General features: G+C 40.7%; 1 protein-coding gene across 2 annotated transcripts in view; it reads right to left on the bottom strand.

Moving 5' to 3' along the window:
• Nucleotides 1-27,568, bottom strand: part of plekhh3 (pleckstrin homology, MyTH4 and FERM domain containing H3) — a 163,568-nt gene that overhangs the window by 84,873 nt on the left and 51,127 nt on the right. The window lies entirely within an intron of this gene.

The raw sequence follows: 27,568 nt of genomic DNA on the forward strand, positions 1-27,568 counted from the left end.
CCTAAACAAAAAATTAACAAAAGGGAAAGGGAAAGGAAAAGACAATGGCTATGCAAAACGAAAGAGTAAACAGAAATAAAATGCTGGACGACAGCAAAAACTTACACAAAGTACTAGAGATGTCCGAAAATATCGGACTGCCGATATTATCGGCCGATAAATGCTTTAAAATGTAATATCGGAAATTATCGGTATCGGTTTCAAAAAGTAAAATGGATGACTTTTTAAAACGCCGCTGTACGGAGTGGTACACGGACGTAGGGGGAAGTACAGAGCAGTTGCGTCTCCCAGCCATACTTGCCAACCCTCCCGATTTTCCGGGGAGACTCCCGAATTTCAGTGCCCCTCCCGTAAATCTCCCGGGGCAACCATTCTCCCGAATTTCTCCCGATTTCCACCCAGACAACGATATTGGGGGCGTGCTTTTAAGGCACTGCCTTTGCGTGCCGGCCCAGTCACATAATATCTACGGCTTTCCACACACATAAGTGAATGCAACAACCATACAGGTGAATCTACACCTGACATCCACTGTAATGATATCAAGTACAGTAGCGTATCTAGGTGATACTACTATGATTAGGTCAATATTTTTTGGCATCGCAACATTTTTAGTTTTTTAAATGTCCATAGACACATGAGGACTTTGAATATGACCAATGTATGATCCTGTAACTACTTGGTATCGGACTGATACCCAAATTTGTGGTATCATCCAAAAGTAATGTAAAGTATCAAACAACAGAAGAATAAATGATTATTACATTTTAACAGAAGTGTAGAAAATAGACCTGAATAGACCCGCTCATCGGCATTGCGCCTTATAATCCGGTGCGCCCTATGGTTGGAAAAATAGGGGTTATGTAGACCAAGGTTAGATAACTTTTACTGTAGATGAATATGGGCTCCAAATATTGGTTACCGTTGTCCTTGTGAGAGACTACAAAGTTTATTTTGGGACAAATGATGATCCAGAACATTATATTTTTGAGCCTGAATATACAGAGGATGAACTCCAAGTTTTAGAAGCTGAGTGATAAGCAGCAAGAAATACAAAAGACAAACATAATAAAACAATCACTTACTGTACAATGTCCTGAAAAAAATATATTGATCCATCTCTAATTTTTATGGTAGCTAAGAATAGAGATGTCCGATATTGATAAATGCTTTAAACTGTAATATCGGAAATTATCGGTATCGGTTTCAAAAAGTAAAATTTATGACTAAAACGCTGCTGTACGGAGTGGTACACGGACGTAGGGAGAAGTGCAGAGCGCCAATAAACCTTAAAAGCACTGCCTTTGCGTGCCGGCCCAATCACACAATATCTACGGCTTTTCACACACACAAGTGAATGCAAGGCATACTTGGTCAACAGACATACAGGTCACACTGAGGGTGGCCGTATAAACAACTTTAACACAGTTACAAATATGCACCACACTGTGAACCCACACCAAACAAGAATGACAAACACATTTCGGGAGAACATCTGCACCGTAACACAACATAAACACAACAGAACAAATACCCAGAAACCCTTGCAGCACTAACTCTTCCGGGACACTACAATATACACCCGCCCACCTCAACCTCCTCATACTCTCTCAGGGAGAGCAAGTCCCAAATTCCAAGCTGCTGTTTTGAGGCATGTTAAAAAAAATAATTATGCACTTTGTGACTTCAATAATAAATATGGCAGTGACATGTTGGCATTTTTTTCCATAACTTGAGTTGATTTATTTTGGAAAACCGTTACATTGTTTAATGCATCCAGCGGGGCATCACGACAAAATTAGGCATAATAATGTGTATATCGATATCGGTTGATATCGGAATCGGTAATTAAGAGTTGGACAATATCGGAATATCGGCAAAAAAGCCATTATCGGACATCTCTACTATTGAGTTTCATTTTTAACATTTTCTGCTGGGTTTTTTCAACGAAAAAAATGTGCCTTGGCTCTAAAAAAAAGGTTGAAAAACACTGAACTAAAGCACTCCACACAGGAAAACAAACGGAAGAGGCACGACGACCTGGTGGAGTTTCATTTTTTAACGTTTTCCGCCGGGGGTGTGCCTCCGTATTTTTGAATGAAAAAAACATGCCTCGCCTCAAAAAAAAGGTTGAAAAACCCTGCCTTAATATAAACCGATCCGTGCGTCAATAAACCAAAGGCTCAGGTTGAAGGGCTTCAATATCGTGTGTAATTCCAAACAGAACGTGACAATGCGCAGTGGAGTAAATAGGCTGTGGGATGATGAGGAACAAGGATAGCGTGCGATGCAGAGCCTTGGCAAAAGCTCCCCTCTTGGACGGGCCCGGGATGAATCACTCCAGAATAGAGCAGGGCATGAAGGAGAGAGGGAAAGATGCCGTGATGTGTTTCGGTCCCGTGGCTGTCTTCCACTCTGGCATTCTTCCCTCCTCCTCCTCCTCCTCCCAACTCCGGTCGACTCTCCCGCTCGCTCTTTCCAGCTCTCCTGGGAGGCTGAGTAACCATGAGGAAATGCTTGGGCTCAGCCAGTGTCGGCCCAAAGAACAGATGTGTGGCCTGGAGGTGGTGAGGCGGAGACGCAACGGAAACCAAATATAAAACCAGAACTGCGCGCCGACCGCTGACGACAGAGGGCAGCAGCAGCAGCAGCAATGACTGCAGCAGGCCTGGGTGATGCCGAAATGTGCCCTTTTCCTACAGGAAGTCTGGTTGTAAAGCTGGTGGCAAGACCTTTGGAGAAAACGTCCAACAATAGTGCCTAGTAGGGTTGTACGGTATACCGGTATTACCGTATTTTTCGGAGTATAAGTCGCACCTGGCGAAAATGCATAATAAAGAAGGAAAAAAACATATAAATAGCACTGGAGCCCGGCCAAACTATGAAAAAAACTGCGACTTATAGTCCGAAAAATACGGTAGTTAGAGATGTCCGATAATGGCTTGTTTGCCGATATTCCGATATTGTCCATTTCTTAATTACCAATTCCGATATCAACCGATACCGATATATACAGTCGTGGAATGAACACATTATTATGCCTAATTTTGTTGTGATGCCCCGCTGGATGCATTAAACAATGTAACAAGGTTTTCCCAAAATAAATCAACTCAAGTTCTGGGGGGAAAAAAATGCCAACATGGTACTGCCATATTTATTATTGAAGTCACAAAGTGCATTATTTTTTTTAACATGCCTCAAAACAGCAGCTTGGAATTTGGGACATGCTCTTCCTGAGAGAGCATGAGGAGGTTGAGGTGGGCCGGGTGTATATTGTAGCGTCCCGGAAGAGTTAGTGCTGCAAGGGGTTCTGGGTATTTGTTCTGTTGTGTTTATGTCGTGTTACGGTGCGGATGTTCTCCCGAAATGTGTTTGTCATTCTTGTTTAGTGTGGGTTCACAGTGTGGCGCATATTTGTAACAGTGTTAAAGTGGTTTATACGGCCACCCTCAGTGTGACCTGTATGGCTGTTGACCAAGTAGGCCTTGCATTCACTTGTGTGTGTGAAAAGCCGTAGATATTATGTGATTGGGCCGACACGCAAAGGTTTATTGGTGCTCTGTACTTAAAGTTAAAATTAAAGTGAAAGTACCAATGATTGTCACACACACTAGGTGTGGCGAAATTATTCTCTGCATTTGACCCATCACCCTTGATCACCCCCTGTGAGGTGAGGGTAGCAGTGAGCAGCAGCGGTCATTTTTGGTGATTTAACCCCCAATTCCAACCCTTGATACTGAGTGCCAAGCAGGGAGGTAATGGGTCCCATTTTTATAGTCTTTGGTATGACTCGGCCGGGGTTTGAACTCACAACCTACTGATCTCAGGGTGGACACTCTAACCACTAGGCCACTTCTCCCTACGTCCGTGTACCACTCCGTACAGCGGCGTTTTAAAAAGTCATATTATCGGACATCTCTAGTAATAGTATAGTACCGCGATGCTAATGAATCATTTTCGGTACTATACCGCCTCTGAAACGTACCGGTCCCGCGCCCGCGTCGCGTCACGTCGAGTCTTTGCTGGTTTTACGAGCAGACGGGCATGTTCGGCAGCGCACGATCACGGAGTACTTACAAGCAGACACAGTGTGTAGACAGAAAAGGGAGAATGGACGCATTTTGGCTTAAAAACTAACAACAAAGGTGAAGTTATAACACTGAAACACCCTCAGGAAGAGGTGCTTTAAGACATGGCCACCTGGCTCGCGGCTAACGTCCATCCGCCGTGGGCAGTGTTTTAGCTACTTCGAAATCACTAATCCTCTGGTCTCCATGGCGACAAATAAAGTAAGTTTCTTACAAGTATCATCCCTGCAGGACGAGGGATAGCTAAACATGCTTCACTACACACCATAGCTCACCGGCGTCAAAATGTAAACAAACGCCATTGGTGAATATACACCTGACATCCACTGTAATGATACCAAGTACAGTAGCGTATCTAGGTGATACTACTATGATTAGGTCAATATTTTTTGGCATCACAACATCTTTAGTTTTTTTTTTTAATTCATATCATGTCTGTGGACACATGAGGACTTTGAATATGACCAATGTATGATCCTGTAATGCAACGCATACTTGGTCAACAGCCATACGGGTCACACTGAGGGTGGCCGTATAAACAACACACTGTGAACCCACACCAAATAAGAATGAGAGAACATCCGCACCGTAACACAACATAAACACAACAGAACAAATACCCAGAAACACTTGCAGCACTAACTCTTCCGGGACGCTACAATATACACCCCCCCACCCCCCAACCTCAACCTCCTCATGCTCTCTCAGGGAGAGCTCCTGAATCATAATCTTAATCAAATCGTGACGTGCCAACCGCTAATAAATAAAAATACAAATACGATTAATAGATGAAATCGGTATATTGGCCAATTTCGCTAATAGATGATCAGTATCGGCTACATAAATGGATGTCCGATAACATCGGCCTGCCGATATTATCGGCCGATAAATGCTTTAAAATGTAATATCGGAAATTATCGGTATCGATTTCAAAATTATCGGTTCCAAAAAGTACAATTTATGACATTTTAAAACGCCGCCTTGTACACGGAGGTAGGGGGAAGTACAGAGCGGCAATTAACCTTAAAGGCACTGCCTTTGCGTGCCGGCCCAGTCACATAATATCTACGGCTTTTCACACACACAAGTGGATGCAAGGCATACTTGGTCAACAGCCATACGGGTCACACTGAGGGTGGCCGTATAAACAACTTTAACAATGTTGCAAATATGCGCCACACTGTGAACCCACACCAAACAAGAATGACAAACACATTTCGGGAGAACATCCGCACCGTGACACAACAGAAACACATCAGGACAAATACCCAGAACCCCTTGCAGCACTAACTCTTCCGGGACGCTACCTCAACCCCGCCCACCAAAAATGCACTTTGTGACTTCAATAATAAATATGGCAGTGCCATGTTGGCACTTTTTTTCCATAACTTGAGTTGATTTATTTTGGAAAACCTTGTTACATTGTTTAATGCATCCAGCGAGGCATCACAACAAAATTAGGCATACTAATGTGTTAATTCCACGACTGTATATATCGGTATCGGTTGATATCGGAATCGGTAATTAAGAGTTGGACAATATCGGAATATCGGCAAAAAAAGCCATTATCGGACATCTCTACTAATGACAGCAGACATTGCACAGTAAGTGATGTTTTATTATGTTTGTTGGCTCTCAAAGTTTGCAGTGAGTACCGTATTTTTCGGACTATAAGTCGCAGTTTTTTTTCATAGTTTGGCCGGGCTCCAGTGCGACTTATATATGTTTTTCCTTTTTTACTATGCATTTTCGGCAGGTGCGACTTATACTCCGAAAAATACGGTAGTAGTCAGTGAAGTCATGATGCGTTTTTGAAATCCATGCTTAAAATGAACAAAATACATAAAAGTTGGACAATATCGGAATGTAGGCAAAAAAAAGCCATTATCGGACATCTCTACTAATGACAGCAGACATTGCACAGTAAGTGATGTTTTATTATGTTTGTTGGCTCTCAAAGTTTGCAGTGAGTACCGTATTTTTCGGACTATAAGTCGCAGTTTTTTTCATAGTTTGGCCGGGCTCCAGTGAGACTTATATATGTTTTTTTCCTTCTTTATTATGCATTTTTGGCAGGTGCGGCTTATACTCCGGTGCGACTTATACTCCGAAAAATACGGTATTTACAATTTAGAATGCATAGGAAAAAAAACAAAAAAAAAACATATGTGTTCTTGTCTTACATAAGGATTGTGAATGATGGGCAAAATTTTAAAAATAAATAAATAAATAAATAGTGCAGTTCCCCTTCAAATAAAGCTCCTTAATAAGGCCAAAATGTGTTTCTATTCTACAGGAAGCCTGTAATGCTGGTGGAAGCTTAGAACAACACACTTGGAGGGAAAAAAAGTGAAAAAATGAATAAGAGTCCAGAGAGAGGATATTATAACAACTGTTGGGCTGCTCTGTGGCTGTCTAGTGACCACTGCCAGGCACGTGGAAGGGGAAGCTGGATCGATCCATAAATCAGTAGTGTCGATAAGAGTGATATCAGTATATAATTGACACTAAAGTGATTAGATTGATGTTTCAAATACCAAAGGATTAATGGGGATATTTTATTCTACATTTAGAACACTTCCTTGTGGTCTACATCAGTGTTTTTCAACCACTAGTGTGCCGTGAGATACAGTCTGGTGTGCCGTAGATTATCTAAATTCACCTATTTGGGTTAAAAAAGTATTTTTTGCAAACCAGTAATTACAGTCTGCAAATGATGTGTTGTTGTTGGGTGTCTGTGCTGTCTAGAGCTCGGCAGAGTAACCGTGTAATACTCTTCCATATCAGTAGGTGGCAGCCGGTTGCTAATTGCTTTGTAGATGTCAGAAACAGCGGGAGGCAGGCTGCAGGTAAAAAGATGTCTAATGCTTAAATCAAAAATAAACAAACAGGTGAGTGCCCCTAAGAAAAGGCATTGAAGCTTAGGGAAGGCTATGCAGAACAAAACTAAAACTGAACTGGCTACAAAGTAAACGAAAACAGAATGCTGGACGACAGCAAAGACTTACTGCGGAGCAAAGACGCCGTCCACAATGCACATCCGAACATGACATGACAATCAACAATGTCCCCTCAAAGAAGGATAAAAACAACTGAAATATTCTTGATTGCTAAAACAAAGTAGATGCGGGAAATATCGCTCAAAGGAAGACCTGTAACTGCTCCAGGAAAATACCAAAAAAAAGAGGAAAAGCCACCAAAATAGGAGCGCAAGACAAGAACTAAAACACTACACACAGGAAAACAGCAAAAAACTCAAAATAAGTCACGGCATGATGTGACAGGTGGTGACAGTACACCTACTTTGAGACAAGAGCTATAGTGATGCATGCTTGGTTATGGTTTAAAGTCATATCCAACAATTGCGACAACGACTTTTTACTGTCAACTGAGTTTCGTTTTTTAGTGATTTCCAGTGTTGGGACTAACGCGTTACAAAGTAACGCGTTACTGTAACGCCGTTAGTTTCGGCGGTAACTAGTAATCTAACGCGTTATTTTTTTATATTCAGTAACTCAGTTACCGTTACTACATGATGCGTTACTGCGTTATTTTACGTTACTTTTTATGTAGTATAAAGTGTGTTTTATCGGAGCGCTGCGTTCTGATTCTTCTTGTGTCACAAGCCGGAGAAGAGAGAGAGACATGCGCTCTGTGTGGGTGTGTCTGAGTGTGAGTGTGGGGAGCGAGGGGGGGGCGTGTCTGATCATGGCGGAGCCAGAAGTCCAGTTTGCTAACATGGATATATTTTCACTACTTTTCTTTTGTCGAGCACAAAGAAAATAACATTTTAGTTAAATGTAAATTGTGCTTTGGATCAAAGATGCCATCTACTGCCCAAAACAGCAATTCAAATCTGCTGAAACAAGCTACATAGCAACATGCTTCGACGAAGCTAGTAAAGAGAGACAGAGACTCTGATGCCACTTCACCTCCACCACCACCACCATTCACCGCTGAAGGTACACACTCTGTCAATCAATGTTCCCTCTAATTGTTCATGTGTGTGAGCAAACGCAAAAACTCCCTGAGCATTGAGTGGAGCCCATGTGAGCAACATCACACGTGCACACTGTGGCTACACCAGCAGCACACCTGTCCCAAACCTCACTAAATAACAACTTACATCTCCATCCATCCATCCATTTCCTACCGCTTGTCCCTTTCGGGGTCGCTGGAGCCTATCTCAGCTGCATTCGGGCAGAAGGCAGGGTACACCCTGGACAAGTCCCCACAGGGCCAACACAGATAGACAGACAACATTCTCTTATTATTATAATCAAATGACAGCAGTCATTTCCATTTCTAATATAAGTGTTTAGGCCCACGTATAATGACAATAACAAAAAATATTGTTTTTCATGAACTGTGTACTTGTATTGTTTGTCTGGGTGGAGGTCCTGCTTTGGAAATAATTTGTACCCCTTTCAGACATTGCATTTAGTTCCCATTAAAACATTCACATGTTGCACAATGAGATGTAAGCAGGGGATCATGTGTACATTCCTGCAACTTCCTGTTTGTAAAAAATATATTTTTATTAGTATTTATTTAATATACTAACAGCATTTAATGATTAATATTTATAAATTAAGATTCCTAATAAATGACACTAGAATAAGCACACATTTGATTGGTAAATCATAGTGTAACGACCTGGAATGAGACTTTATGTGTGGTGTTGGAGTTGTCCGACTTTTTGTGTGGCTGTAAACGCATCACTGGCTAAGTGCCATATGTGCATTTGTTGGCGCACGTGAGAGAGCGAGCGGCTGCTGTTGATATAACAAAGTTGCTTTTGGTCTGGTTTGTACTGCAGAAAATGACCAGTTTTGCTAGATATCATTTTTTTTACTAATGTTTTGGTGATGTGTTTATGGCCGACAGTAAAGAGTTTTGCTCAGTAAAGTGATGGATGGAATTCATGTCCTCAAAGCGTCTCGACAGACGTTACAATATTTGAACAATGATGACGAAAACGGTTTTCTCTGTCGTGTCCGTGTCGTGTCGAAAATTGTTATGCGCTTATTTTTTTATTTGATTTTGTGCATGGCATAGATTTGCCGTGCGCAGAGGACGCTTGAGCAGTGCGCAATTGCACATGCGCGCTCCTGAGAGGGAACGTTGCTGTCAATTCTCTTATATACTCTTTCATTCTAGACTTCTAGAGTGTTTGATTATCACATCACTCTAAATGTATAGACTATAAAGTTCACAAACATAAAGAGGGATGCTAGTGGGCCAGGCCAATCTTTCCTTATCTCTAAACTAAAACTGGGGAAATGTGTAGTGTTCTGGGTTTCAGACATGATTTTGTATAAGAATTACTTGAGGAAGAAAATGCCTGGTTAGACTTTGTGTATGTAGTGTGTGCCTTTCTTGGTTTACATCTGTGCTGTTATTATGCTGTTTGTTACTTATGTATGTTATGTTGCAGCTATTTAAAATAGTTTTGTCAATTTGTTCTGGCCAGAAACAAATTAGCCTTTGTAAAATATCTTTGTCTTTGTGTGTTGTATGTAGACCACATGGCTTAGCAGAGTTGAGTGATGCAAATGCATGTCAAGTTGATCAACAGATTGTATTATTCTCCACTACAATAACAGTACTGAAATGAAGGCTAAAAGGGCATTAATTGGAGCTTTAAAAAAAAAAGAAAAAAGAAGTAACTAAATAGTTACTTTTCACAGTAACGCATTACTTTTTGGTGTAAGTAACTGAGTTAGTAACTGAGTTACTTTTGAAATGAAGTAACTAGTAACTGTAACTAGTTACTGCTTTTCAGTAACTAACCCAACACTGGTGATTTCTGCTGGTGGTGTGCCTCCAGATTTTTTCAACGCAGAAAATGTGCCTTGGCTCAAAAAAAGGTTGATAAACACTGGTCTACATAACATGTAATGGTGGTTCTCTGGTCAAAATGTTGCATAGATGATCATTTACGGACTGTTTTCAAGTCACTTACTGACCGTCTCTTCAGGATGCGCCACTATGTCATCGTTGTTGTATTTTTTTAGCGCTTCCATAGATTCTACTGACGGATATAAGTTCTAACTATACGCTACTTTGTATTAGAATTGGCGGGAGGATGCATGTACGAGCTAGTCTGCCTCTCACCAGAAAGATAGAGAAAAAGAAGGAGTTTATTGACTACAGCGTCAAAACTCACGCTAAGCTCTCGGGGTAAAACTTAACCTTATATGGAGAAACCCACTGATGCCAGCATTTGGGGAAAATGTCACAAATTGGGCAAACTCTAAACGGCTCATTTGGAGGAAGTACGAAGGAATGCAAGATCTTTTTATAAATATGTCTGCCATGGTTTGGAGTCAAATTGTCAGGACTTATGCAGATCCCAAATACACGGCGGTATAGCTCGGTTGGTAGAGTGGCCGTGCCAGCAACTTGAGGGTTCCAGGTTGGATCCCCGCTTCTGCCAACCTAGTCACTGCCGTTGTGTCCTTGGGCAAGACACTTTACCCACACTGGTTTAAAAATGTAACTTAGATATTGGGTTTCACTATGTAAAGCGCTTTGAGTCGCTAGAGAAAAGCGCTATATAAATATAATTCACTTCACTAATTCACTTCACTTCACAAAAACAGCTACCAATAGGTAAGAAAAGTTTGTTTTGCACTATAGGTCCCCTAGATCAGTGGTCCCCAACCACCGGGCCGCGGACCGGTACGATTGGTACCGGGCCGCACAAGAAAAAAAAAAGAAAAAAAAACATTTTATATATATATATTTTTTTTTTATTAAATCAACATAAAAAACACTATATATATACATTATATATCAATATAGATCAATACAGTCTGCGGGGAAACTAAAATAAATAAATACATTTTTTAAAGAATACCATAACCCCCCCCCCCCCCCCCCCCCAAGGTCCGTGGGACAAATTTTCAAGCGTTGACCGGTCCGCAGCTACAAAAAGGTTGGGGACCACTGCTCTAGATAGTAGTTTTTGCTTTTGTTTAGTTAGTGTACAATTGACTTTGTGTTGATCAAATAACTGTATATAATAAAAAAATTATTAGAGATGTCCGATAATGGCTTTTTTGCCGATATCCCGATATTGTCCAACGCTTAATCACCATTTCCGATATCAACCGATACCGATATATACAGTCGTGGAATTAACACATTATTATGCCTAATTTTGTTGTGATGCCCCGCTGGATGCATTAAACAATGTAACAAGGTTTTCCAAAATGAATCAACTCAAGTTATGGGAAAAAAATGCCAACATGGCACTGCCATATTTATTATTGAAGTCACAAAGTGCATTATTTTTTTTTTAACATGCCTCAAAACAGCAGCTTGGAATTTGGAACATGCTCTACCTGAGAGAGCATGAGGAGGTTGAGGTGGGCGGGGTTGGGATGGGGGGGGGGGTGGGATAGCGGGGGGTGTATATTGTAGCGTCCCGGAAGAGTTAGTGCTGCAAAGGATTCTGGGTATTTGTTCTGTTGTGTTTATGTTGTGTTACGGTGTGGATGTTCTCCCGAAATGTGTTTGTCATTCTTGTTTGGTGTGGGTTCACAGTGTGGCGCATATTTGTAACAGTGTTAAAGTTGTTTATACGGCCACCCTCAGTGTGACCTGTATGGCTGTTGACCAAGTATGCGAGGCATGTGTGTGAAAAGCCGTCGGTATTATGTGACTGGGCCGGCACGCAAAGGCAGTGCCTTTAAGGTTTATTGGCGCTCTGTACTTCTCCCTACGTCCGTTTTAAAAAGTCATAAATTTTACTTTTTGAAACCGATACCGATAATTTCCGATATCACATTTTAAAGCATTTATCGGCCGATAATATCGGCAGTCCGATATTATTGGACATCTCTAAAAATATTAAGTAATAGTTTCAATATTATGTTGATATTGTTACACTGTCAAAAGCACTCACCAAAAATACTCGAGGTGGGGGAAATAATAGATTTTTAGATGCCTCGCAATTTGGACATGGACGATTATAAAATCGATTAGTAAACGTCAATCGCTTTATTTATCGTATATAAAGTAAGGCAGACAGTTGTAAAATTTGGCTGCAAGTGATAAACGCTTATTTAGTAAAACGAAAAGAAATGTAAAACTGCATCAATATTCTGTAGATAAATTAAAGATGCATCAATAATCGATTTTTAATGGATTCGTAGCTCCTGAATCGTAATCATAATCAAAACGTGACATGCCAACCCCTAATAAATACAAATAAAAATACGATTAATAGATGAAATCGGTATATTGGCCGATTTCGCGAATAGATGATCAGTATCGGCCACATAAATGGATGTCCGATAACATCGGCCTGCCGATATCGGCCGATAAATGCTTTAAAATGTAATATCGGAAATTATCGGTATCAATTTCAAAATTATCGGTTCCAAAAAGTAAAATTTATGACATTTTAAAACGCCGCCGTGTACACGGAGGTAGGGGGAAGTACAGAGCGGCAATTAACCTTAAAGGCACTGCCTTTGCGTGCCGGCCCAGTCACATAATATCTACAGCTTTTCACACACACAAGTGAATACCAAGCATACTTGGTCAACAGCCATACAGGTCACACTGAGGGTGGCCGTATAAACAACTTTAACACTGTTACAAATATGCGCCACACTGTGAACCCACACCAAACAAGAATGACAAACACATTTCGGGAGAACATCCGCACCGTAACACAACAGAAACACAACAGAACAAATACCCAGAACCCCTTGCAGCACTAACTCTTCCGGGATGCTACAATATACACCCCCCGCTACCCCCTACCCCCCGCCTCAACCCCGCCCACCAATAATGCACTTTGTGACTTCAATAATAAATATGGCAGTGCCATGTTGGCACTTTTTTTTCCATAACTTGAGTTGATTTATTTTGGAAAACCTTGTTACATTGTTTAATGAATCCAGCGGGGCATCACAACAAAATTAGGCATAACAATGTGTTAATTCCACGACTGTATATATCGGTATCGGTTGATATCGGTATCGGTAATTAAGAGTTGGACAATATGGGAATATCGGATGTCTGCAAAAAACCCATTATCGGACATGTCTAGATATTAGTAAATATTTTTTAGGGGGTTAAAAAAAAAAAAGTGTACTCCTGTGCAAAGACACTTCATAACATGTATATTAAACTTCAAAGCATTAATATTTATATAATGGTTGACTTCAGCAAATTTTTTGACACTGCCTCTTAAATCAGAATCAAGAATCGTTAGGAATCAGAATCAAAAACAAGGAGCAGGAACCGGAATGAGGAATTGTCCAAAGCTAAACGATGCCCAACCCTACTTATGGATGTTCTTAGGCCAGTGGTTCTTAACCTGGGTTCGATCGAACCCTAGGGCTTCGGTGAGTCGGCCTCAGGGGTTCGACGGAGGTCAAGACACACCCGACTCATCGTGTAAATAAAAACTTCTCCCTATCGGCGTTAGTATGGATACCCCCAAAGAATGTTCCCTCTAATTTTCAGGTGTGTAATTTGTTGTGAGTTCATGCACTGTGTTGGTTTTGTTCTTTGAACAAGGTGATGCTCATGCACGGTTCATTTTGTGCACCAGTAAAAAAAACATGTAACTTTGTCTTGAATTTGAAAAAAAAAACCTAAACATTTTATTTTTCACTAAAGAAGGGTTCGGTGGATGCACTAATGAAACTGGTTTAGGTTAAGAACCACTGTCTTAGGCCCTATAAAGGAACTTAGTGAGCACCCTTTAGCAGAAACGGACCATGGTTCCTCAAGACCTTTACTTAGGTTTTAAAATAGGTACTCTTTTCTTACCCATATAGTTTAGCTTATGACTGGGGTTGATCCTACTGTTGGTGGTAGGTCATTCAAGGGTACTCAGTCATGTCTTTAGGCCTCAAAGATTCTGCATCTGTATCTTATCTTGACTTTTATAGTCTGGGAATAATCTCTACCTCTCTGGTACAAAGATCTGCCTATGCTCGTGAGAAAGTAGCTCCGAAACATAACAAACTGGGGCTTCACAGTTGGTAAAAAGAGACTTCCTGTCCCATCACTGGGGGTGTTCAGCTCAGTGCGACTATTTGGGCAGCTGTTAGAGAGCTCTCAAGGAGGACTGTAAACACGCATGATGGGGTTCGGGCAGACCAACTCGAGCATCGTCTTAATCGAAGGGTTTCAAAGTGGGTGCTCCACATGTTGGCATCTTCTGGCAGTGACAAGCTGAAGAGGATTTTTGGATGTTTGGCCAGTGGGAGACTCCACCAGAACTCTGTGGTCACTACGAGGCCTAAAATACACACATCCAGGGAGGTCTGACCTGCTTTATGAAAACATAGGGCATAGGCGGAGGAACATGTGGCCCGCAAGGGACTCCATGCCTAGGGTTTACTTGGACCCGCCACCACCCCTCTGTTGACACCATGGAAAGGCAAACACTATCAATTTAAAATGTGTGTATTCTGAGGGGAGGGGACCATAACGAATTGTGTCAGTTAAGAGTAGGTCAGCTGACGAACATGGCTCAGAGTGGTTCAGCTGCGGTCCTTAATTGTCGACTCGGTGTGAACTATTGACTCTCTGATACCAGATCCAGGGCAGAACAGTGACTCAGACTGGGAGGAAACTGGATAAGAGGAAGTGCATCGATTGACCGTAAAGAAGAGGTCATCAATAATCAACTAGAACAGTGGTTCTTAACCTTGTTGGAGGTACCAAACCCCACCGGTTTCATATGCGCATTCACCGAACTCTTCTTTAGTGAAAAATTAAATGTTTTTTTTCAAATTCAAGACAAAGTTATATGTTTTTGGTAACACTTTAGTATGGGGAACATATTCTAAGTAACAAAGACTTAATTTAGAGTTTTTTTGGTTAGGGTTAGCGGGTTAGGGTTATAATAAGGCCATGCCGAATAAGGCATTAATAAGTACTTAATAATGACTAGTTAAGAGCCAATATGTTACTAATTTGCATGTTAATAAGCAACTAATTAATGGTGAATATGTTCCCCATACTAAAGTGTTACCATGTTTTACCGTGCATGAACATCACCTTGTTCAAAGAACAAAACCAACACAGTGCATAAACTCACAACAAATTACACACCTGCAAATCAGTCTGACTTCTGCTGTTGCCGTATCCGTAATACGCCGATAGGGGGAAGTTTTTATTTACACGATGAGTCGGGTGTGTCTTGACCTCCGCCGAACCCCTGAGCCCGACTCACCGAACCCGTAGGGTTCAATCGAACCCAGGTTAAGAACCACTGAACTCAAAGCATACATTTCCACAGAATGCCATTTGTGTCTTATCTACAGAGACCAAATTCCCAAGAATATGTGTCGAAATAAACATTGGATTCTGCAAAAGCAGATACCAAAGTCAATAAACTGATCCCTTCCACGAAGAGGTCACCTGAAAAAACCGAAGCGTACAAGCAACAGGAAAGGATACACAGAAAAAAGGGAAATTCAGCCAAAAACTTGGGACTGTAACTTGCAATAAAAGTTCAGAGTTCAAACCTCAGCAAGAGTCCGAAGAGCAACTCCAGGCACATGTTTTGCTTTTCCTTTTGCGAAACATATTGAAAAAGCGTTGAAAGGAATACACACAGAAAAAACGTGAACTAAGGCATCGTTCACACTTCAGGTCAATTCTGATTTTGTGCCCATTTGCGACCTGTATCAGTTTTTTCACGTCAATGTGAACAGACCCTGGCCTCTTTGGTATGTAGATATAAATGCTCAGGTCGCATTTATCTGACCGGGACGTCATCAAAAAGCGATAAGCGTCATATCGTATTTTTCGGACTATAAGTCGCAGTTTTTTTTCATAGTTTGGCCGGGGGTTCGACTTATACTCAGGAGCGACTTATGTGTGAAATTTTTAACACATTACCGTAAAATATCAAATAATATTATTTAGCTCATTCACGTAAGAGACTAGACCAGGGGTCGGCAACCCGCGGCTCCGGAGCCGCATGCGGCTCTTTGATCAGTCTGATGCGGCTCAGCCGCATACTTGCTGACCCCCCCGCCCGATTTTCCCGGGAGATTTACGGATTTCAGTGCCTCTTGCAGAAAACTCCCGAGATTAATATTCTCCAATTTTCACCCTTACATTAATAATAAGGGCGTGCCATGATGTTACAGCATTTAGCGCCCTCTACAATCTGTATAAACAGCGTGCCAACCCAGCCTCTTGTTATATGCATCTTCTGCTTGCACACGTAAGTGACAGCAAGGCATACTTGGTCAACCGCCACACAGGTTACACTGACGGTGGCCATTTAAAATAACTTTAACACTCTTACTAATAATGTGCCACACTTTGAACCAAAACCAAACAAGAATGACAAACACATCTCGGGAGAACATCTGCACCTTAACACAACATAAACACAACAGAACAAATACCCAGAATCCCATGCAGCCCTGACTCTTCCAGGCTACATTATACACCCCTGCTACCACCAAACCCCGCCCCCACCCCAACCCTGCTCCCTCACACATCAACCCCCCCTCTGTGCTTCGGTTGAGGTGAAGAGTTAGGGCTGCATGGGATTCTGGGTATTTGTTCTGTTGTGTTTATGTTGTGTTACGGTGCGGATGTTCTCCCGAAATGTGTTTGTCATTCTTGTTTGATGTGGGTTCACAGTGTGGCGCATTATTAGTAAGAGTGTTAAAGTTTTTTATACAGCCACCGTCAGTGTAACTTGTGGTATGCCTTGCTGTCACTTACGTGTGCAAGCAGAAGCCCCATACAACGTGTGGCTGGGCCGGCACGCTGATTTTAGTGGGCGCTAAATGCTGTACCATCACGGAAAGTTCGAGAGAACAGTTGCCTTGACAATCATAGTCTGCCGGGAAAATCGGGAGGGTTGACAAGTATGACGCTGTCACGCGCCATTCATATAAAACCCGCGGGCCGCACTAACATTTAATTTTCATATTAAGGTGTGGGCCGCGTGTCTGAGACTCTTGGTTTATACATAGCACAAAGCAAGAAAAAAAACTTTGTATGCAGCGTTATTTCATTTTAAATTTCAAAATAATTTTGTGGCTCCCATTGTTTTCTTTAATTTGTGAAACTGGTCAAAATGGCTCTTTGACTGGTAAAGGTTGCCGACCCCTGGACTAGACGTATAAGATTTCATGGGATTTAGCGATTAGGAGTGACAGATTGTTTGGTAAACGTATAGCATGTTCTATATGTTATAGTTATTTGAATGACTCTTACCATAATATGTTACGTTAACATACAGGCACGTTCTCAGTTGGTTATTTATGCCTCATATAACGTACACTTATTCAGCCTGTTCACTATTCTTTATTTATTTTAAATTGCCTTTCAAATGTCTATTCTTGGTGTTGGGTTTTATCAAATAAATTTCCCCAAAAAATGCGACTTATACTCCAGTGCGACTTATATATGTTTTTTTTCTTCTTTATAATGCATTTTCGGCCGGTGCGCCTTATACTCCGGAGCGACTTATACTCCGAAAAATACGGTAGTTTTTTGCCAAAATAGACAGTTCAAAAATAAATACCGGTAGTTGAGAACAGATCAGAAAACGGGTGTAAGTAATATGTTGTGTATCTTCAAGCAGACATTGAAGCAAATGATTCCGTAAAACTGCGAGAGACAAAATACTTGTCCTCTTCCTTCTTAATCGTCTACACGGAATAGGGCTGCAATGATTACCGTATTTCCCGGACTATAAGGTGCACTTAAAATCATTTTTCCCCCCTCAAAACTCGACAGTGCGCCTTATAACCCGGTGCGCCTAATGTAAGGAATAAGTTTGGTTGAGCTTACCCACCTCAGACATGGTGTAATGAAAAGTGTGACCAGTAGATGGCAGTCAAACATAAGAAATACATGTAAACTGCAATATCACGGCAATATGTCTCAAGTAAACAACACCAACATTTTAAATGTTCCATTGAAAATATAGAACAGTACACACGGCGCTCAAAAATATATCAAAATATTTTAGTAAGACTTTGGTAAGCTATGAAGCCACACCGCTTGAAGGATTGTCGGCGCATTAAACATAGGAGTATTATTATGGTGTGTGTACAAGGTAAGACATTATCTGGCGTTTTGTTTCGCAATATTATGCAAAAGCAACTTTTCTTACCTTCTGGTACCTGCTGATCTGTATTTGGGATCTGCATAAATCCTAAAAAATTGCGCGCATCCGCCTTTGTAGACCGTGCCGACACCGAAGTCGATAAGCTTCTTTTTTTTCTCTATCTTCTTGTTATGGGACGTTCATCCTCCGCTGTTGCCATTTCTAATATAAAGTAGTGTAAAGTTCTTACTTATATCTGTCAGTAAATTCGCCATGAAAGCGCTAAAACATACCGGTGTAGTGAGTTTACATTATTCACCCAAGGAACTGTAGTTATTAGAATTCCAGTCGGACGGTTTTTCACAGGACGCATTTTCTTTGTTGTTGTTACCGGATGAGGAGATGCTCCTCAGTTATTGATTGAAGTAAAGTCTGAATGTCATTAAAACAGTTAGCTCCATCTTTTGACAATTCTTCCACTCCCGTCCTTGCACGCTACACCGCTACAACGAAGATGACGGGGGGAAGACGCTGCCGAAGGTGAACCACGTAAATAAGACCGCCCACAAAACGGCGCATCCGGAAGAGACTGTCAGAAAGTGGCTTGAAGATGATCTGTAAAACATAATCTATGCAACATTTTGACCAAAGAACTACCATTACATGTTATGTAGACCACAAGGAAGTGTTTTTTCTATTTAGAAAAAATTATAATAATATGATTCCTTTAATCCTATAATCCGGTGCGCCTTATATATGAAAAAAGATTTTTTTTAAATCCGGTGCGCCCTATGGTCCGGAAAATACTGTACAAATATTGTCGATAATAAATTTGTTGCCGACATTTATATTTGTCGACAATAATCGTGACGTCATCACTCGAGTTTTTCCAAGCGGAAGTGGGTCCACTCGCCAGTAAAAACATGTTAAGTGTGAAGATATTTCCTCTTATTTTGTTAAAAACATGAATACCTTGCTCATTTTGCAAAGCGGACCTTGTTTTTAAAAGGCAGTACTTCTGCGATATGCGAGCATTAAAAGCGGAGACATAACACAAACTTTGTCTACGTCAATTCAAGTACGTTTTAAAGCAGCGTCAATTTGCAATGTCGTAAAAAAGGCACTTTAACAACCTTGAACCGCGCGTGCACACACAGAGAGAGACTGAAAGGCACCTATGGGAAGGTATCATAAGATTACACATACAATCTATTAAATGGCCCACATTTTAAGAATTAATCAAATATAGAATTCTACACATTGAGTCTATTTGCAATGCCATAAAAAAGGCACTTTAACAAACGCGACCCGCGCGTGCACACACACACAAACACACATACACACATACATACAGATACAAAGACAGATCAGCACCAATGCTGAGGTATCATAAGATTAAACACACAAAACATAAAATCTATTAAATTGAATTGAAGAATTTATCAAAGATAGAATTCTACACATTGAGTCTATTCGTGCTAAAACTGCCAATAGTTAATCAATATACCAGTGTGCAGCTTTTTAAACACCACAAAATACGTTACGTTTTGAGGAAGTTAGATTTTATGCTTTTGTTGTTTATTTTCATTGCTGCTATTTAACAGTTTTTTTTTAAATACATAAACACGATTAATTGCTTCTTCTTCTTTTTTTTAGCACTTTACCTTTCCTTTTTTTTTTTTTTTTTTTTTTTTTTTTTTTTTTTTAAAAAGGGACAGCATTTAATTAGTCATTTAAATTTTTGTAACAGCACAGTTACAGTATAAATACATATTTATAAGTTAATTAATCATCTTTGTTGTTCGCAGGCACAATAATGTACCGGTAAGCTGCATTTAGAAGTCGATGAAAAAAATTAGAGACATTATTAGAGATGTCCGATAATGGCTTTTTTGCCGATATCCGATATTGTTCAACTCAGACCGGTACGATTGGTACCGGGCCGCACAAGAAATAAAAAAAATAAAAATAAAAATAAAAACATTTTAAAAAAAATTATTAAATCAACATAAAAAACACTATATATATATATATATATACATTATATATAAATATAGATCAATACAGTCTGCAGGGATACAGTCCGTAAGCACACATGATTGTATTTCTTTATGACAAAAATAAATAAATAATTTTTTTTTTAAATACCATAAAACCTAGATAGTAGTTTTTGCTTTTGTTTAGTTAGTGTACAATTGACTCTGTCTTGATCAAATAACTGTATATAATAAAAAAAAATATTAGAGATGTCCGATAATGGCTTTTTTGCCGATATCCGATATTCCGATACTGTCCAACTCTTAATTACCAATTCCAATATCAACCGATACCAATATATACAGTCGTGGAATTAACACACTATTATGCCTAATTTTGTTGTGATGTCCCGCTGGATGCATTAAACAATGTAACAAGGTTTTCCAAAATAAATCAACTCAAGTTATGGAAAAATCATGGCATTGCCATATTTATTATTGAAGTCACAAAGTGCTTCTTTTTTTTTAACATGCCTCAAAATAGCAGCTTCGAATTTAGAACATGCTCTCCCTGAGAGAATATGAGGAGGTTGAGGTAGGTGGGGGGGGCGATTCTGGGTATTTGTTTTGTTGTGTTTATGTTGTGTTACGGTGCGGATGTTCTCCCAAAATGTGTTTGCCATTCTTGTTTGGTGTGGGTTCACGGTGTGGCGCATATTTGTAACAGTGTTAAAGTTGTTTACACGGCCACCCTCAGTGTGACCTGTATGGCTGTTGACCAAGTAGGGCCTTTAAAGTTTATTGGCGCTCTGTACTTCCCCCTACGTCCGTGTACACAGCGGCGTTTTAAAAAGTCATACATTTTACTTTTTGAAACCAATACCAATAATTTCCGATATTACATTTTAAAGCATTTATCGGACTGCCGATATTATCGGACATCTCTACTTTTAAGCCACATCGTCCATCCCTAAAGTAGACTTTAGGGATGGACACATCCCTAAACATGACTTGTTGTCAACTTAAAGATGTACCGTTTTGTTGTTTACGTCTTTTTACGCATTTACAAACTCTGGAAAGTTACTGAAAAACATGTGCAATGTTGTGAGAAGTGTTAATGCCAATGTTTTTTTTTTGTTTCCATACTTCCCATGTGTTCATTAATCACAACAAGGATTGTGTTCCAAGGCAGCAGCTACACCCTCAATTCAACACGTGTATCCATGCGGCTCTTTTAATAAACATTGGGATCCGGGGGGGGCGCTACCAGAGCATATCGCGTTTTAAGCGGCCATCAGGCACCTCCATTAGCGCCCGCGTCTGAGATCCTGTATTGATTACAGATGTGTGTTGCACCCCGGGCCAAGCAGATGGCACGTTAAGTGTGGGACGGGGCTGCCAAGGACAAAAGTAACACGGCATCTCTTACAATAACGCCGAGCAACAGATGTGGCGTTTGCTTACGTTTTCACGCAGATTGCTTCGGTCTTTGAGGGTCACAGAGGGGTCAAGGGACAAATACACTGCAAAAAGTCAGTGTTCAAAAACAAGAAAAAATATATACAAAAATTAGGGGTATTTTACTTGAACTAAGCAACATTATCTGCCAATAGAACAAGAACATTTGGCTTGTCAAGACTTTCCAAAACAAGTAAAATTAGCTAACCTCAATGAACCCAAAAATACCTTAAAATAAGAATATTCTCACTAATAACAAGTGCACTTTACTTGGTAGAAGAAAAAAAAAAAAAGGGCCATTATCTTGACATAATGATATGTGCTCGTCATTACATTTCTTGAAACCAGCAAACTTATACTAAAAACTAGTTTATTTGTCTCACTGGAAAGGCAACAAGGCAACCGCTTGTTACTCTCGGGGTCTCCTAGCCACTCAGGCAAATCATATTGTCTAAAAATGCATTTTTCCATCGATAACATGACATCATCGCGCCAAGTGCGTGCTCTTACAGTCAATTAGTGCGCGAGAAATATATATATATATATATATATATATATATATACACAAACTCCGTTTCCGTGAGTTGTGTTAGATGTAAATATAAACGGAATACAATGATTTGCAAATCATTTTCAACCCATATTCAGTTGAATATGCCACAAAGACAACATATTTGATGTTCAAACTGATAAACATTTATTTTTAATCATTAACTTTAGAATTTGATGCCAGCAACACGTGACAAAGAAGTTGGGAAAGGTGGCAATAAATACTGATAAAGTTGAGGAATGCTCATCAAACACTTATTTGGAACATCCCACAGGTGAACAGGCAAATTGGGAACAGGTGGGTGCCATGATTGGGTATAAAAGTAGATTCCATGAAATGCTCAGTCATTCACAAACAAGGATGGGGCGAGGGTCACCACTTTGTCAACAAATGCGTGAGCAAATTGTTGAACAGTTTAGGAAAAACCTTTCTCAACCAGCTATTGCAAGGAATTTAGGGATTTCACCATCTACGGTCCGTAATATCATCAAAGGGTTCAGAGAATCTGGAGAAATCACTGCACGTAAGCAGCTAAGCCCGTGACCTTCGATCCCTCAGGCTGTACTGCATCAACAAGCGACATAGGTGTGTAAAGGATATCACCACATGGGCTCAGGAACGCTTCATAAACCCACTGTCAGTAACTACAGTTGGTCGCCACATCTGTAAGTGCAAGTTAAAACTCTACTATGCAAGGCGAAAACCGTTTATCAACAACACCCAGAAACGCAGTTGGCTTCGCTGGGCCTGAGCTCATCTAAGATGGACTGATACAAAGTGGAAAAGTGTTCTGTGGTCTGACGAGTCCACATTTCAAATTGTTTTTGGAAACTGTGGACGTCGTGTCCTCCGGACCAAAGAGGAAAAGAACCATCCGGATTGTTATAGGCGCAAAGTTGAAAAGCCAGCATCTATGATGGTATGGGGGTGTATTAGTGCCCAAGACATGATGATGCAGATCAAGTTTGCATGAGTTCCAGTGTAGATGTTGCACAGTAAAAAGGGGTTTTTGGGGGAGGGTCGTGGGGTGGGCGTACAGTGCCACCTTAACACAGGGCAACAACAATGCCCCCTCACAAGGAGGGGTCGGGGGCAGGGCGGGGGGGCGGACAATACCGATCTCTCTCTGCGCCTGATCACATGACTAACATTACAGCGGAGACAAGGCCGCAGTCTTACTTGAGGCCACACAGGAGCCCTTCAACACACTGGAGCTTGCATCAGTGTGTGATTGCACAATGCTCCTCAGCAGCTGCACGAGTTAGCATCCTCCGTCCTTCCCATAAGACACATGTGAACACTGCACGACTTCATTATGTGGGTCAATCCACGCTCAAAAATCACTCTTAAGGGGTTAAACCAGGGGTGTCCAAAGTCCGGCTCGGGGGCCGTTTGCGGCCCGTAGTTACTTTTTTACAAAGTCCGGCTCGGGGGCCATTTGCGGCCCGTAGTTACTTTTTTACAAAGTCCGGCTCGGGGGCCATTTGCGGCCCGTAGTTACTTTTTTAACAGCCCGCCGCATAGCCGTCAGCATTCTGATATTAGCATGCTAGCTTTGTTGGCTAATTTTGCAGGTATTTTATTGACGAATGACACCTGTTAGCATGCTAACGTAAGTATTCTAGCTTCCCATAAAACACATGTGAACACTTCTTAATGTAGGTCATTTGTAAAAATCATACTTAAGATTACAAAGTCCGGCTCAGGGGCCATTTGTGGCCCGTAGTTACTTTTTTACAAAGTCCTGCTCGGGGGCCATTTGCGGCCCGTAGTTACTTTTTTAACAGCCCGCCGCATAGTCGTCAGCATTATAATATTAGCATGCTAGCTTTTTTGGCTAATTTTGCAGGTATTTTATTGACGAATGACACCTGTTAGCATGCTAACGTAAGTATTCTAGCTTCCCATAAAACACATGTGAACACTTCTTAATGTGGGTCATTTGTAAAAATCATACTTAAGAGTTTAAACCAGGGATGTCCAAAGTCCGGCTCGGGGGCCATTTGCGGCCCGTAGTTACTTTTGTAACAGCCCGCCGCATAGTCGTCAGCATTCTAATATTAGCATGCTAGCTTTTTTTTGCAGGTATACACCTCAGTGTCTAAATATTTTTTTTATTAACATATGACACCTGCTAGCATGCTAATGTAAGTATTCTAGCTATTTGTTAAACTACATTTTTAACTCGTCATATTTCGATACTTGCTCAACGCTAACATTGACACAATTTTTTCAGGTACACAACAGAGTAATTTTTTAGTACTTGACGCATGTGAGTTAGCGTTCGCCAACATTCCCATTAAACACATGTGAACACTTCTTAGTGTGGGTCATTCGTAAAAATCATACTTAAGAGTTTAAACCAGGCGTGTCCAAAGTCCGGCTCAGGGGCCGTCTGCGGCCCGTAGTTAATTTTTTAACAGCTCGCCGCATAGTCGTCAGAATTCCAATATTAGCATGCTAGCTTTTTTTTGCTAATTTTGCAGGTATTTTGACGAATGACACCTGTTGGCATGCTAACGTAAGTATTCTAGCTATTTATTAAGCTACATTTTTCACTCGGTCATACTTTCATGCTTGATCAACGCTAACATTGACACCATTTTTTCAGGTACACAATATAAGAGTAATTTTTTTAGTACTTGACGCATGTGAGTTAGCATTCGCCATCATTCCCATAAAACATTTCTTAATGTGGGTCAATTGTAAAAATCATACTTAGGAGTTCAAACCAGGGGTGTCCAAAGTCCGGCTCGGGGGCCGTTCGCGGCCCGTAGTTACTTTTTTAACAGCCCGCCGCATAGTCGTCAGCATTCTAATATTAGCATGCTAGCTTTTTTTTTGCTAATTTTGCAGGTATTTTATTGACGAATGACACCTGTTAGCATGCTAACGTAAGTATTCTAGCTATTTGTTAAGCTACATTTTAAACCCGGTCATATTTTGATGCTTCATCAACGCTAACATTGACACAATTTTTTCCAGGTACACACCATAAGAGTCATTTTTAAGCACTTGACGCATGTGAGTTAGCATTCGCCATCATTCCCATAAAACATTTCTTAATGTGGGTCAATTGTAAAAATCATACTTAAGAGTTCAAACCAGGGGTGTCCAAAGTCCGGCTCGGGGGCCGTTCGCGGCCCTAGTTACTTTTTTAACAGCCCGCTGCATAGTCGTCAGCATTATAATATTAGCATGCTAGCTTTTTTCTTGCTAATTTTGCAGGTATGTTATTGACTAATGACACCTGTTGGCATGCTAACGTAAGTATTTTAGCTATTTGTTAAGCTACATTTTTAACTCGGTCATATTTTGATACTTGATCAACGCTAATATTGACACAATTTTTTCAGGTACACAACATCGTCATTTTTTTAGTACTTGACACATGTGAGTTAGCATTCGCCACATGTGAACACGTCGTCTGTTTTCATCGCAAAATTCCACAGTATTCTGGACATCTGTGTTGGTGAATCTTTTGCAATTTGTTCAATGAACAATGGAGACTGCAAAGAAGAAAGCTGTAGGTGGGAAGCGGTGTATTGCGGAAAGTGTTAACTAACGCACCCCCGCCGTAGAATGCACCCCCTGACTGTTGTGCCGGATAACACAGCCGGTGTTTCATTGTTTACATTCCCTCAAGATGACAGTCAAGCTTTACCATTGGCCTGTGGAGAACTGGGAGAACAGAGACTCTTACCAGGAGGACCTTGAGTTGGATACGCAGACGCGGTACCGTGAGTACGCATGCAGCTGCGGCTTCCAAACATTTGATCGATTGCCCGTACGTGCGTGCCGCTATGTGCATGTCACGTACTTAACTTTGGGGACTTTGGGGAAATATATGTGCAGTATGAACTTTGGGGAGGTGAACGGTACTTTGGGCTGTGGGATTGAGTGTGTTGTGCAGGTGTTTGAGTTGTATTGGCGGGTTATATGGACGGGAGGGGGGAGGTGTTTGTTATGCGGGATTAATTTGTGGCATATTAAATATAAGCCTGGTTGTGTTGTGTCTAATAGAGTATATATATGTCTTGTTTTTATTTACTGTTTTAGTCATTCCCAGCTGAATATCAGGTCCCACCCGCCTCTCACAGCATCTTCCCTATCTGAATCGCTCCCACTGCCCTCTAGTCCTTCACTCTCACTTTCCTCATCCACAAATCTTTCATCCTCGCTCAAATTAATGGGGAAATTGTCGCTTTCTCGGTCCGAATCGCTCTCGCTGCTGGTGGCCATGATTGTAAACAATGTGCGGATGTGAGGAGCTCCACAACTTGTGATGTCACGCGCATATCGTCTGCTACTTCCGGTCAGAGGTGGGTAGTAACGCGCTACATTTACTCCGTTACATCTACTTGAGTAACTTTTGGGATAAATTGTACTTCTAAGAGTAGTTTTAATGCAACATACTTTTACTTGAGTATATTTATAGAGAAGAAACACTACTTTTACTCCGCTACTTTTATCTACATTCAGCTCGCTACTCGCTACTGATTTTTATCGATCTGTTAATGCACGCTTTGTTTGTTTTGGTTTGTCAGACAGACCTTTAAAGTGCCTGCGTTTCAACAAATACAGTCACTGGTGACGTTCACTCCGTTCCACCAATCAGATGCAGTCACTGGTGACGTTGGACCAATCAAACAGAGCCAGGGGTCACATGACCTGACTTAAACAAGTTGAAAAACTTATTCGGGTGTTACCATTTAGTGGTCAATTGTACGGAATATGTACTGTACTGTGCAATCTACTAATAAAAGTTCCAATCAATCACTCAAAAGTGTGAAGGAAAAAAGACCCTTTTTTATTTCAACCGTACATCCTGTCAAAAGCCTAAAGACTGACTGCACAGTTCCTGTCTTCACAATAAAAGTGCCGCTCCATCGCGCCTGCGCTTTCAAAATAAGAGTCTCCGAAAGCCAGCGCAAACAAGCTAGCAAGCTACGGAGTTTGCCGCCAATGTATTTCTTGTAAAGTGTATAAAAACGAATATGGAAGCTGGACAAATAAGATGCCAAAAACCAACCACTTTCATGTGGTATTAGACAGAAAGGAGGAACTTTTTTTCTCCTCCATTTGAAAACGTGGACGTTATCAGCACCACTGTCTGATTACAATCAATGCAAGTCATCAGAATCAGGTAATACACCAACTTATATTCTTGTCTTCATGAAAGAAAGGAATCTATATGTGTTAAACATGCATGTATATTCATTAAAACACCTTTAACATGTAAAGAAAAACGGCAAAATAAATAAATATAAATTATATACTGTATATATATATATATATATATATGATATGTGTGTGTATGTTACCCATCAGTTACTCAGTACTTGAGTAGTTTTTTCACAACATACTTTTTACTTTTACTCAAGTAAATATTTGGGTGACTACTCCTTACTTTTACTTGAGTAATAAATCTCTAAAG

This window comes from Nerophis lumbriciformis, linkage group LG24 (genome assembly GCF_033978685.3).
Source record: "Nerophis lumbriciformis linkage group LG24, RoL_Nlum_v2.1, whole genome shotgun sequence".
NCBI classification, from domain to species: domain Eukaryota; kingdom Metazoa; phylum Chordata; class Actinopteri; order Syngnathiformes; family Syngnathidae; genus Nerophis; species Nerophis lumbriciformis.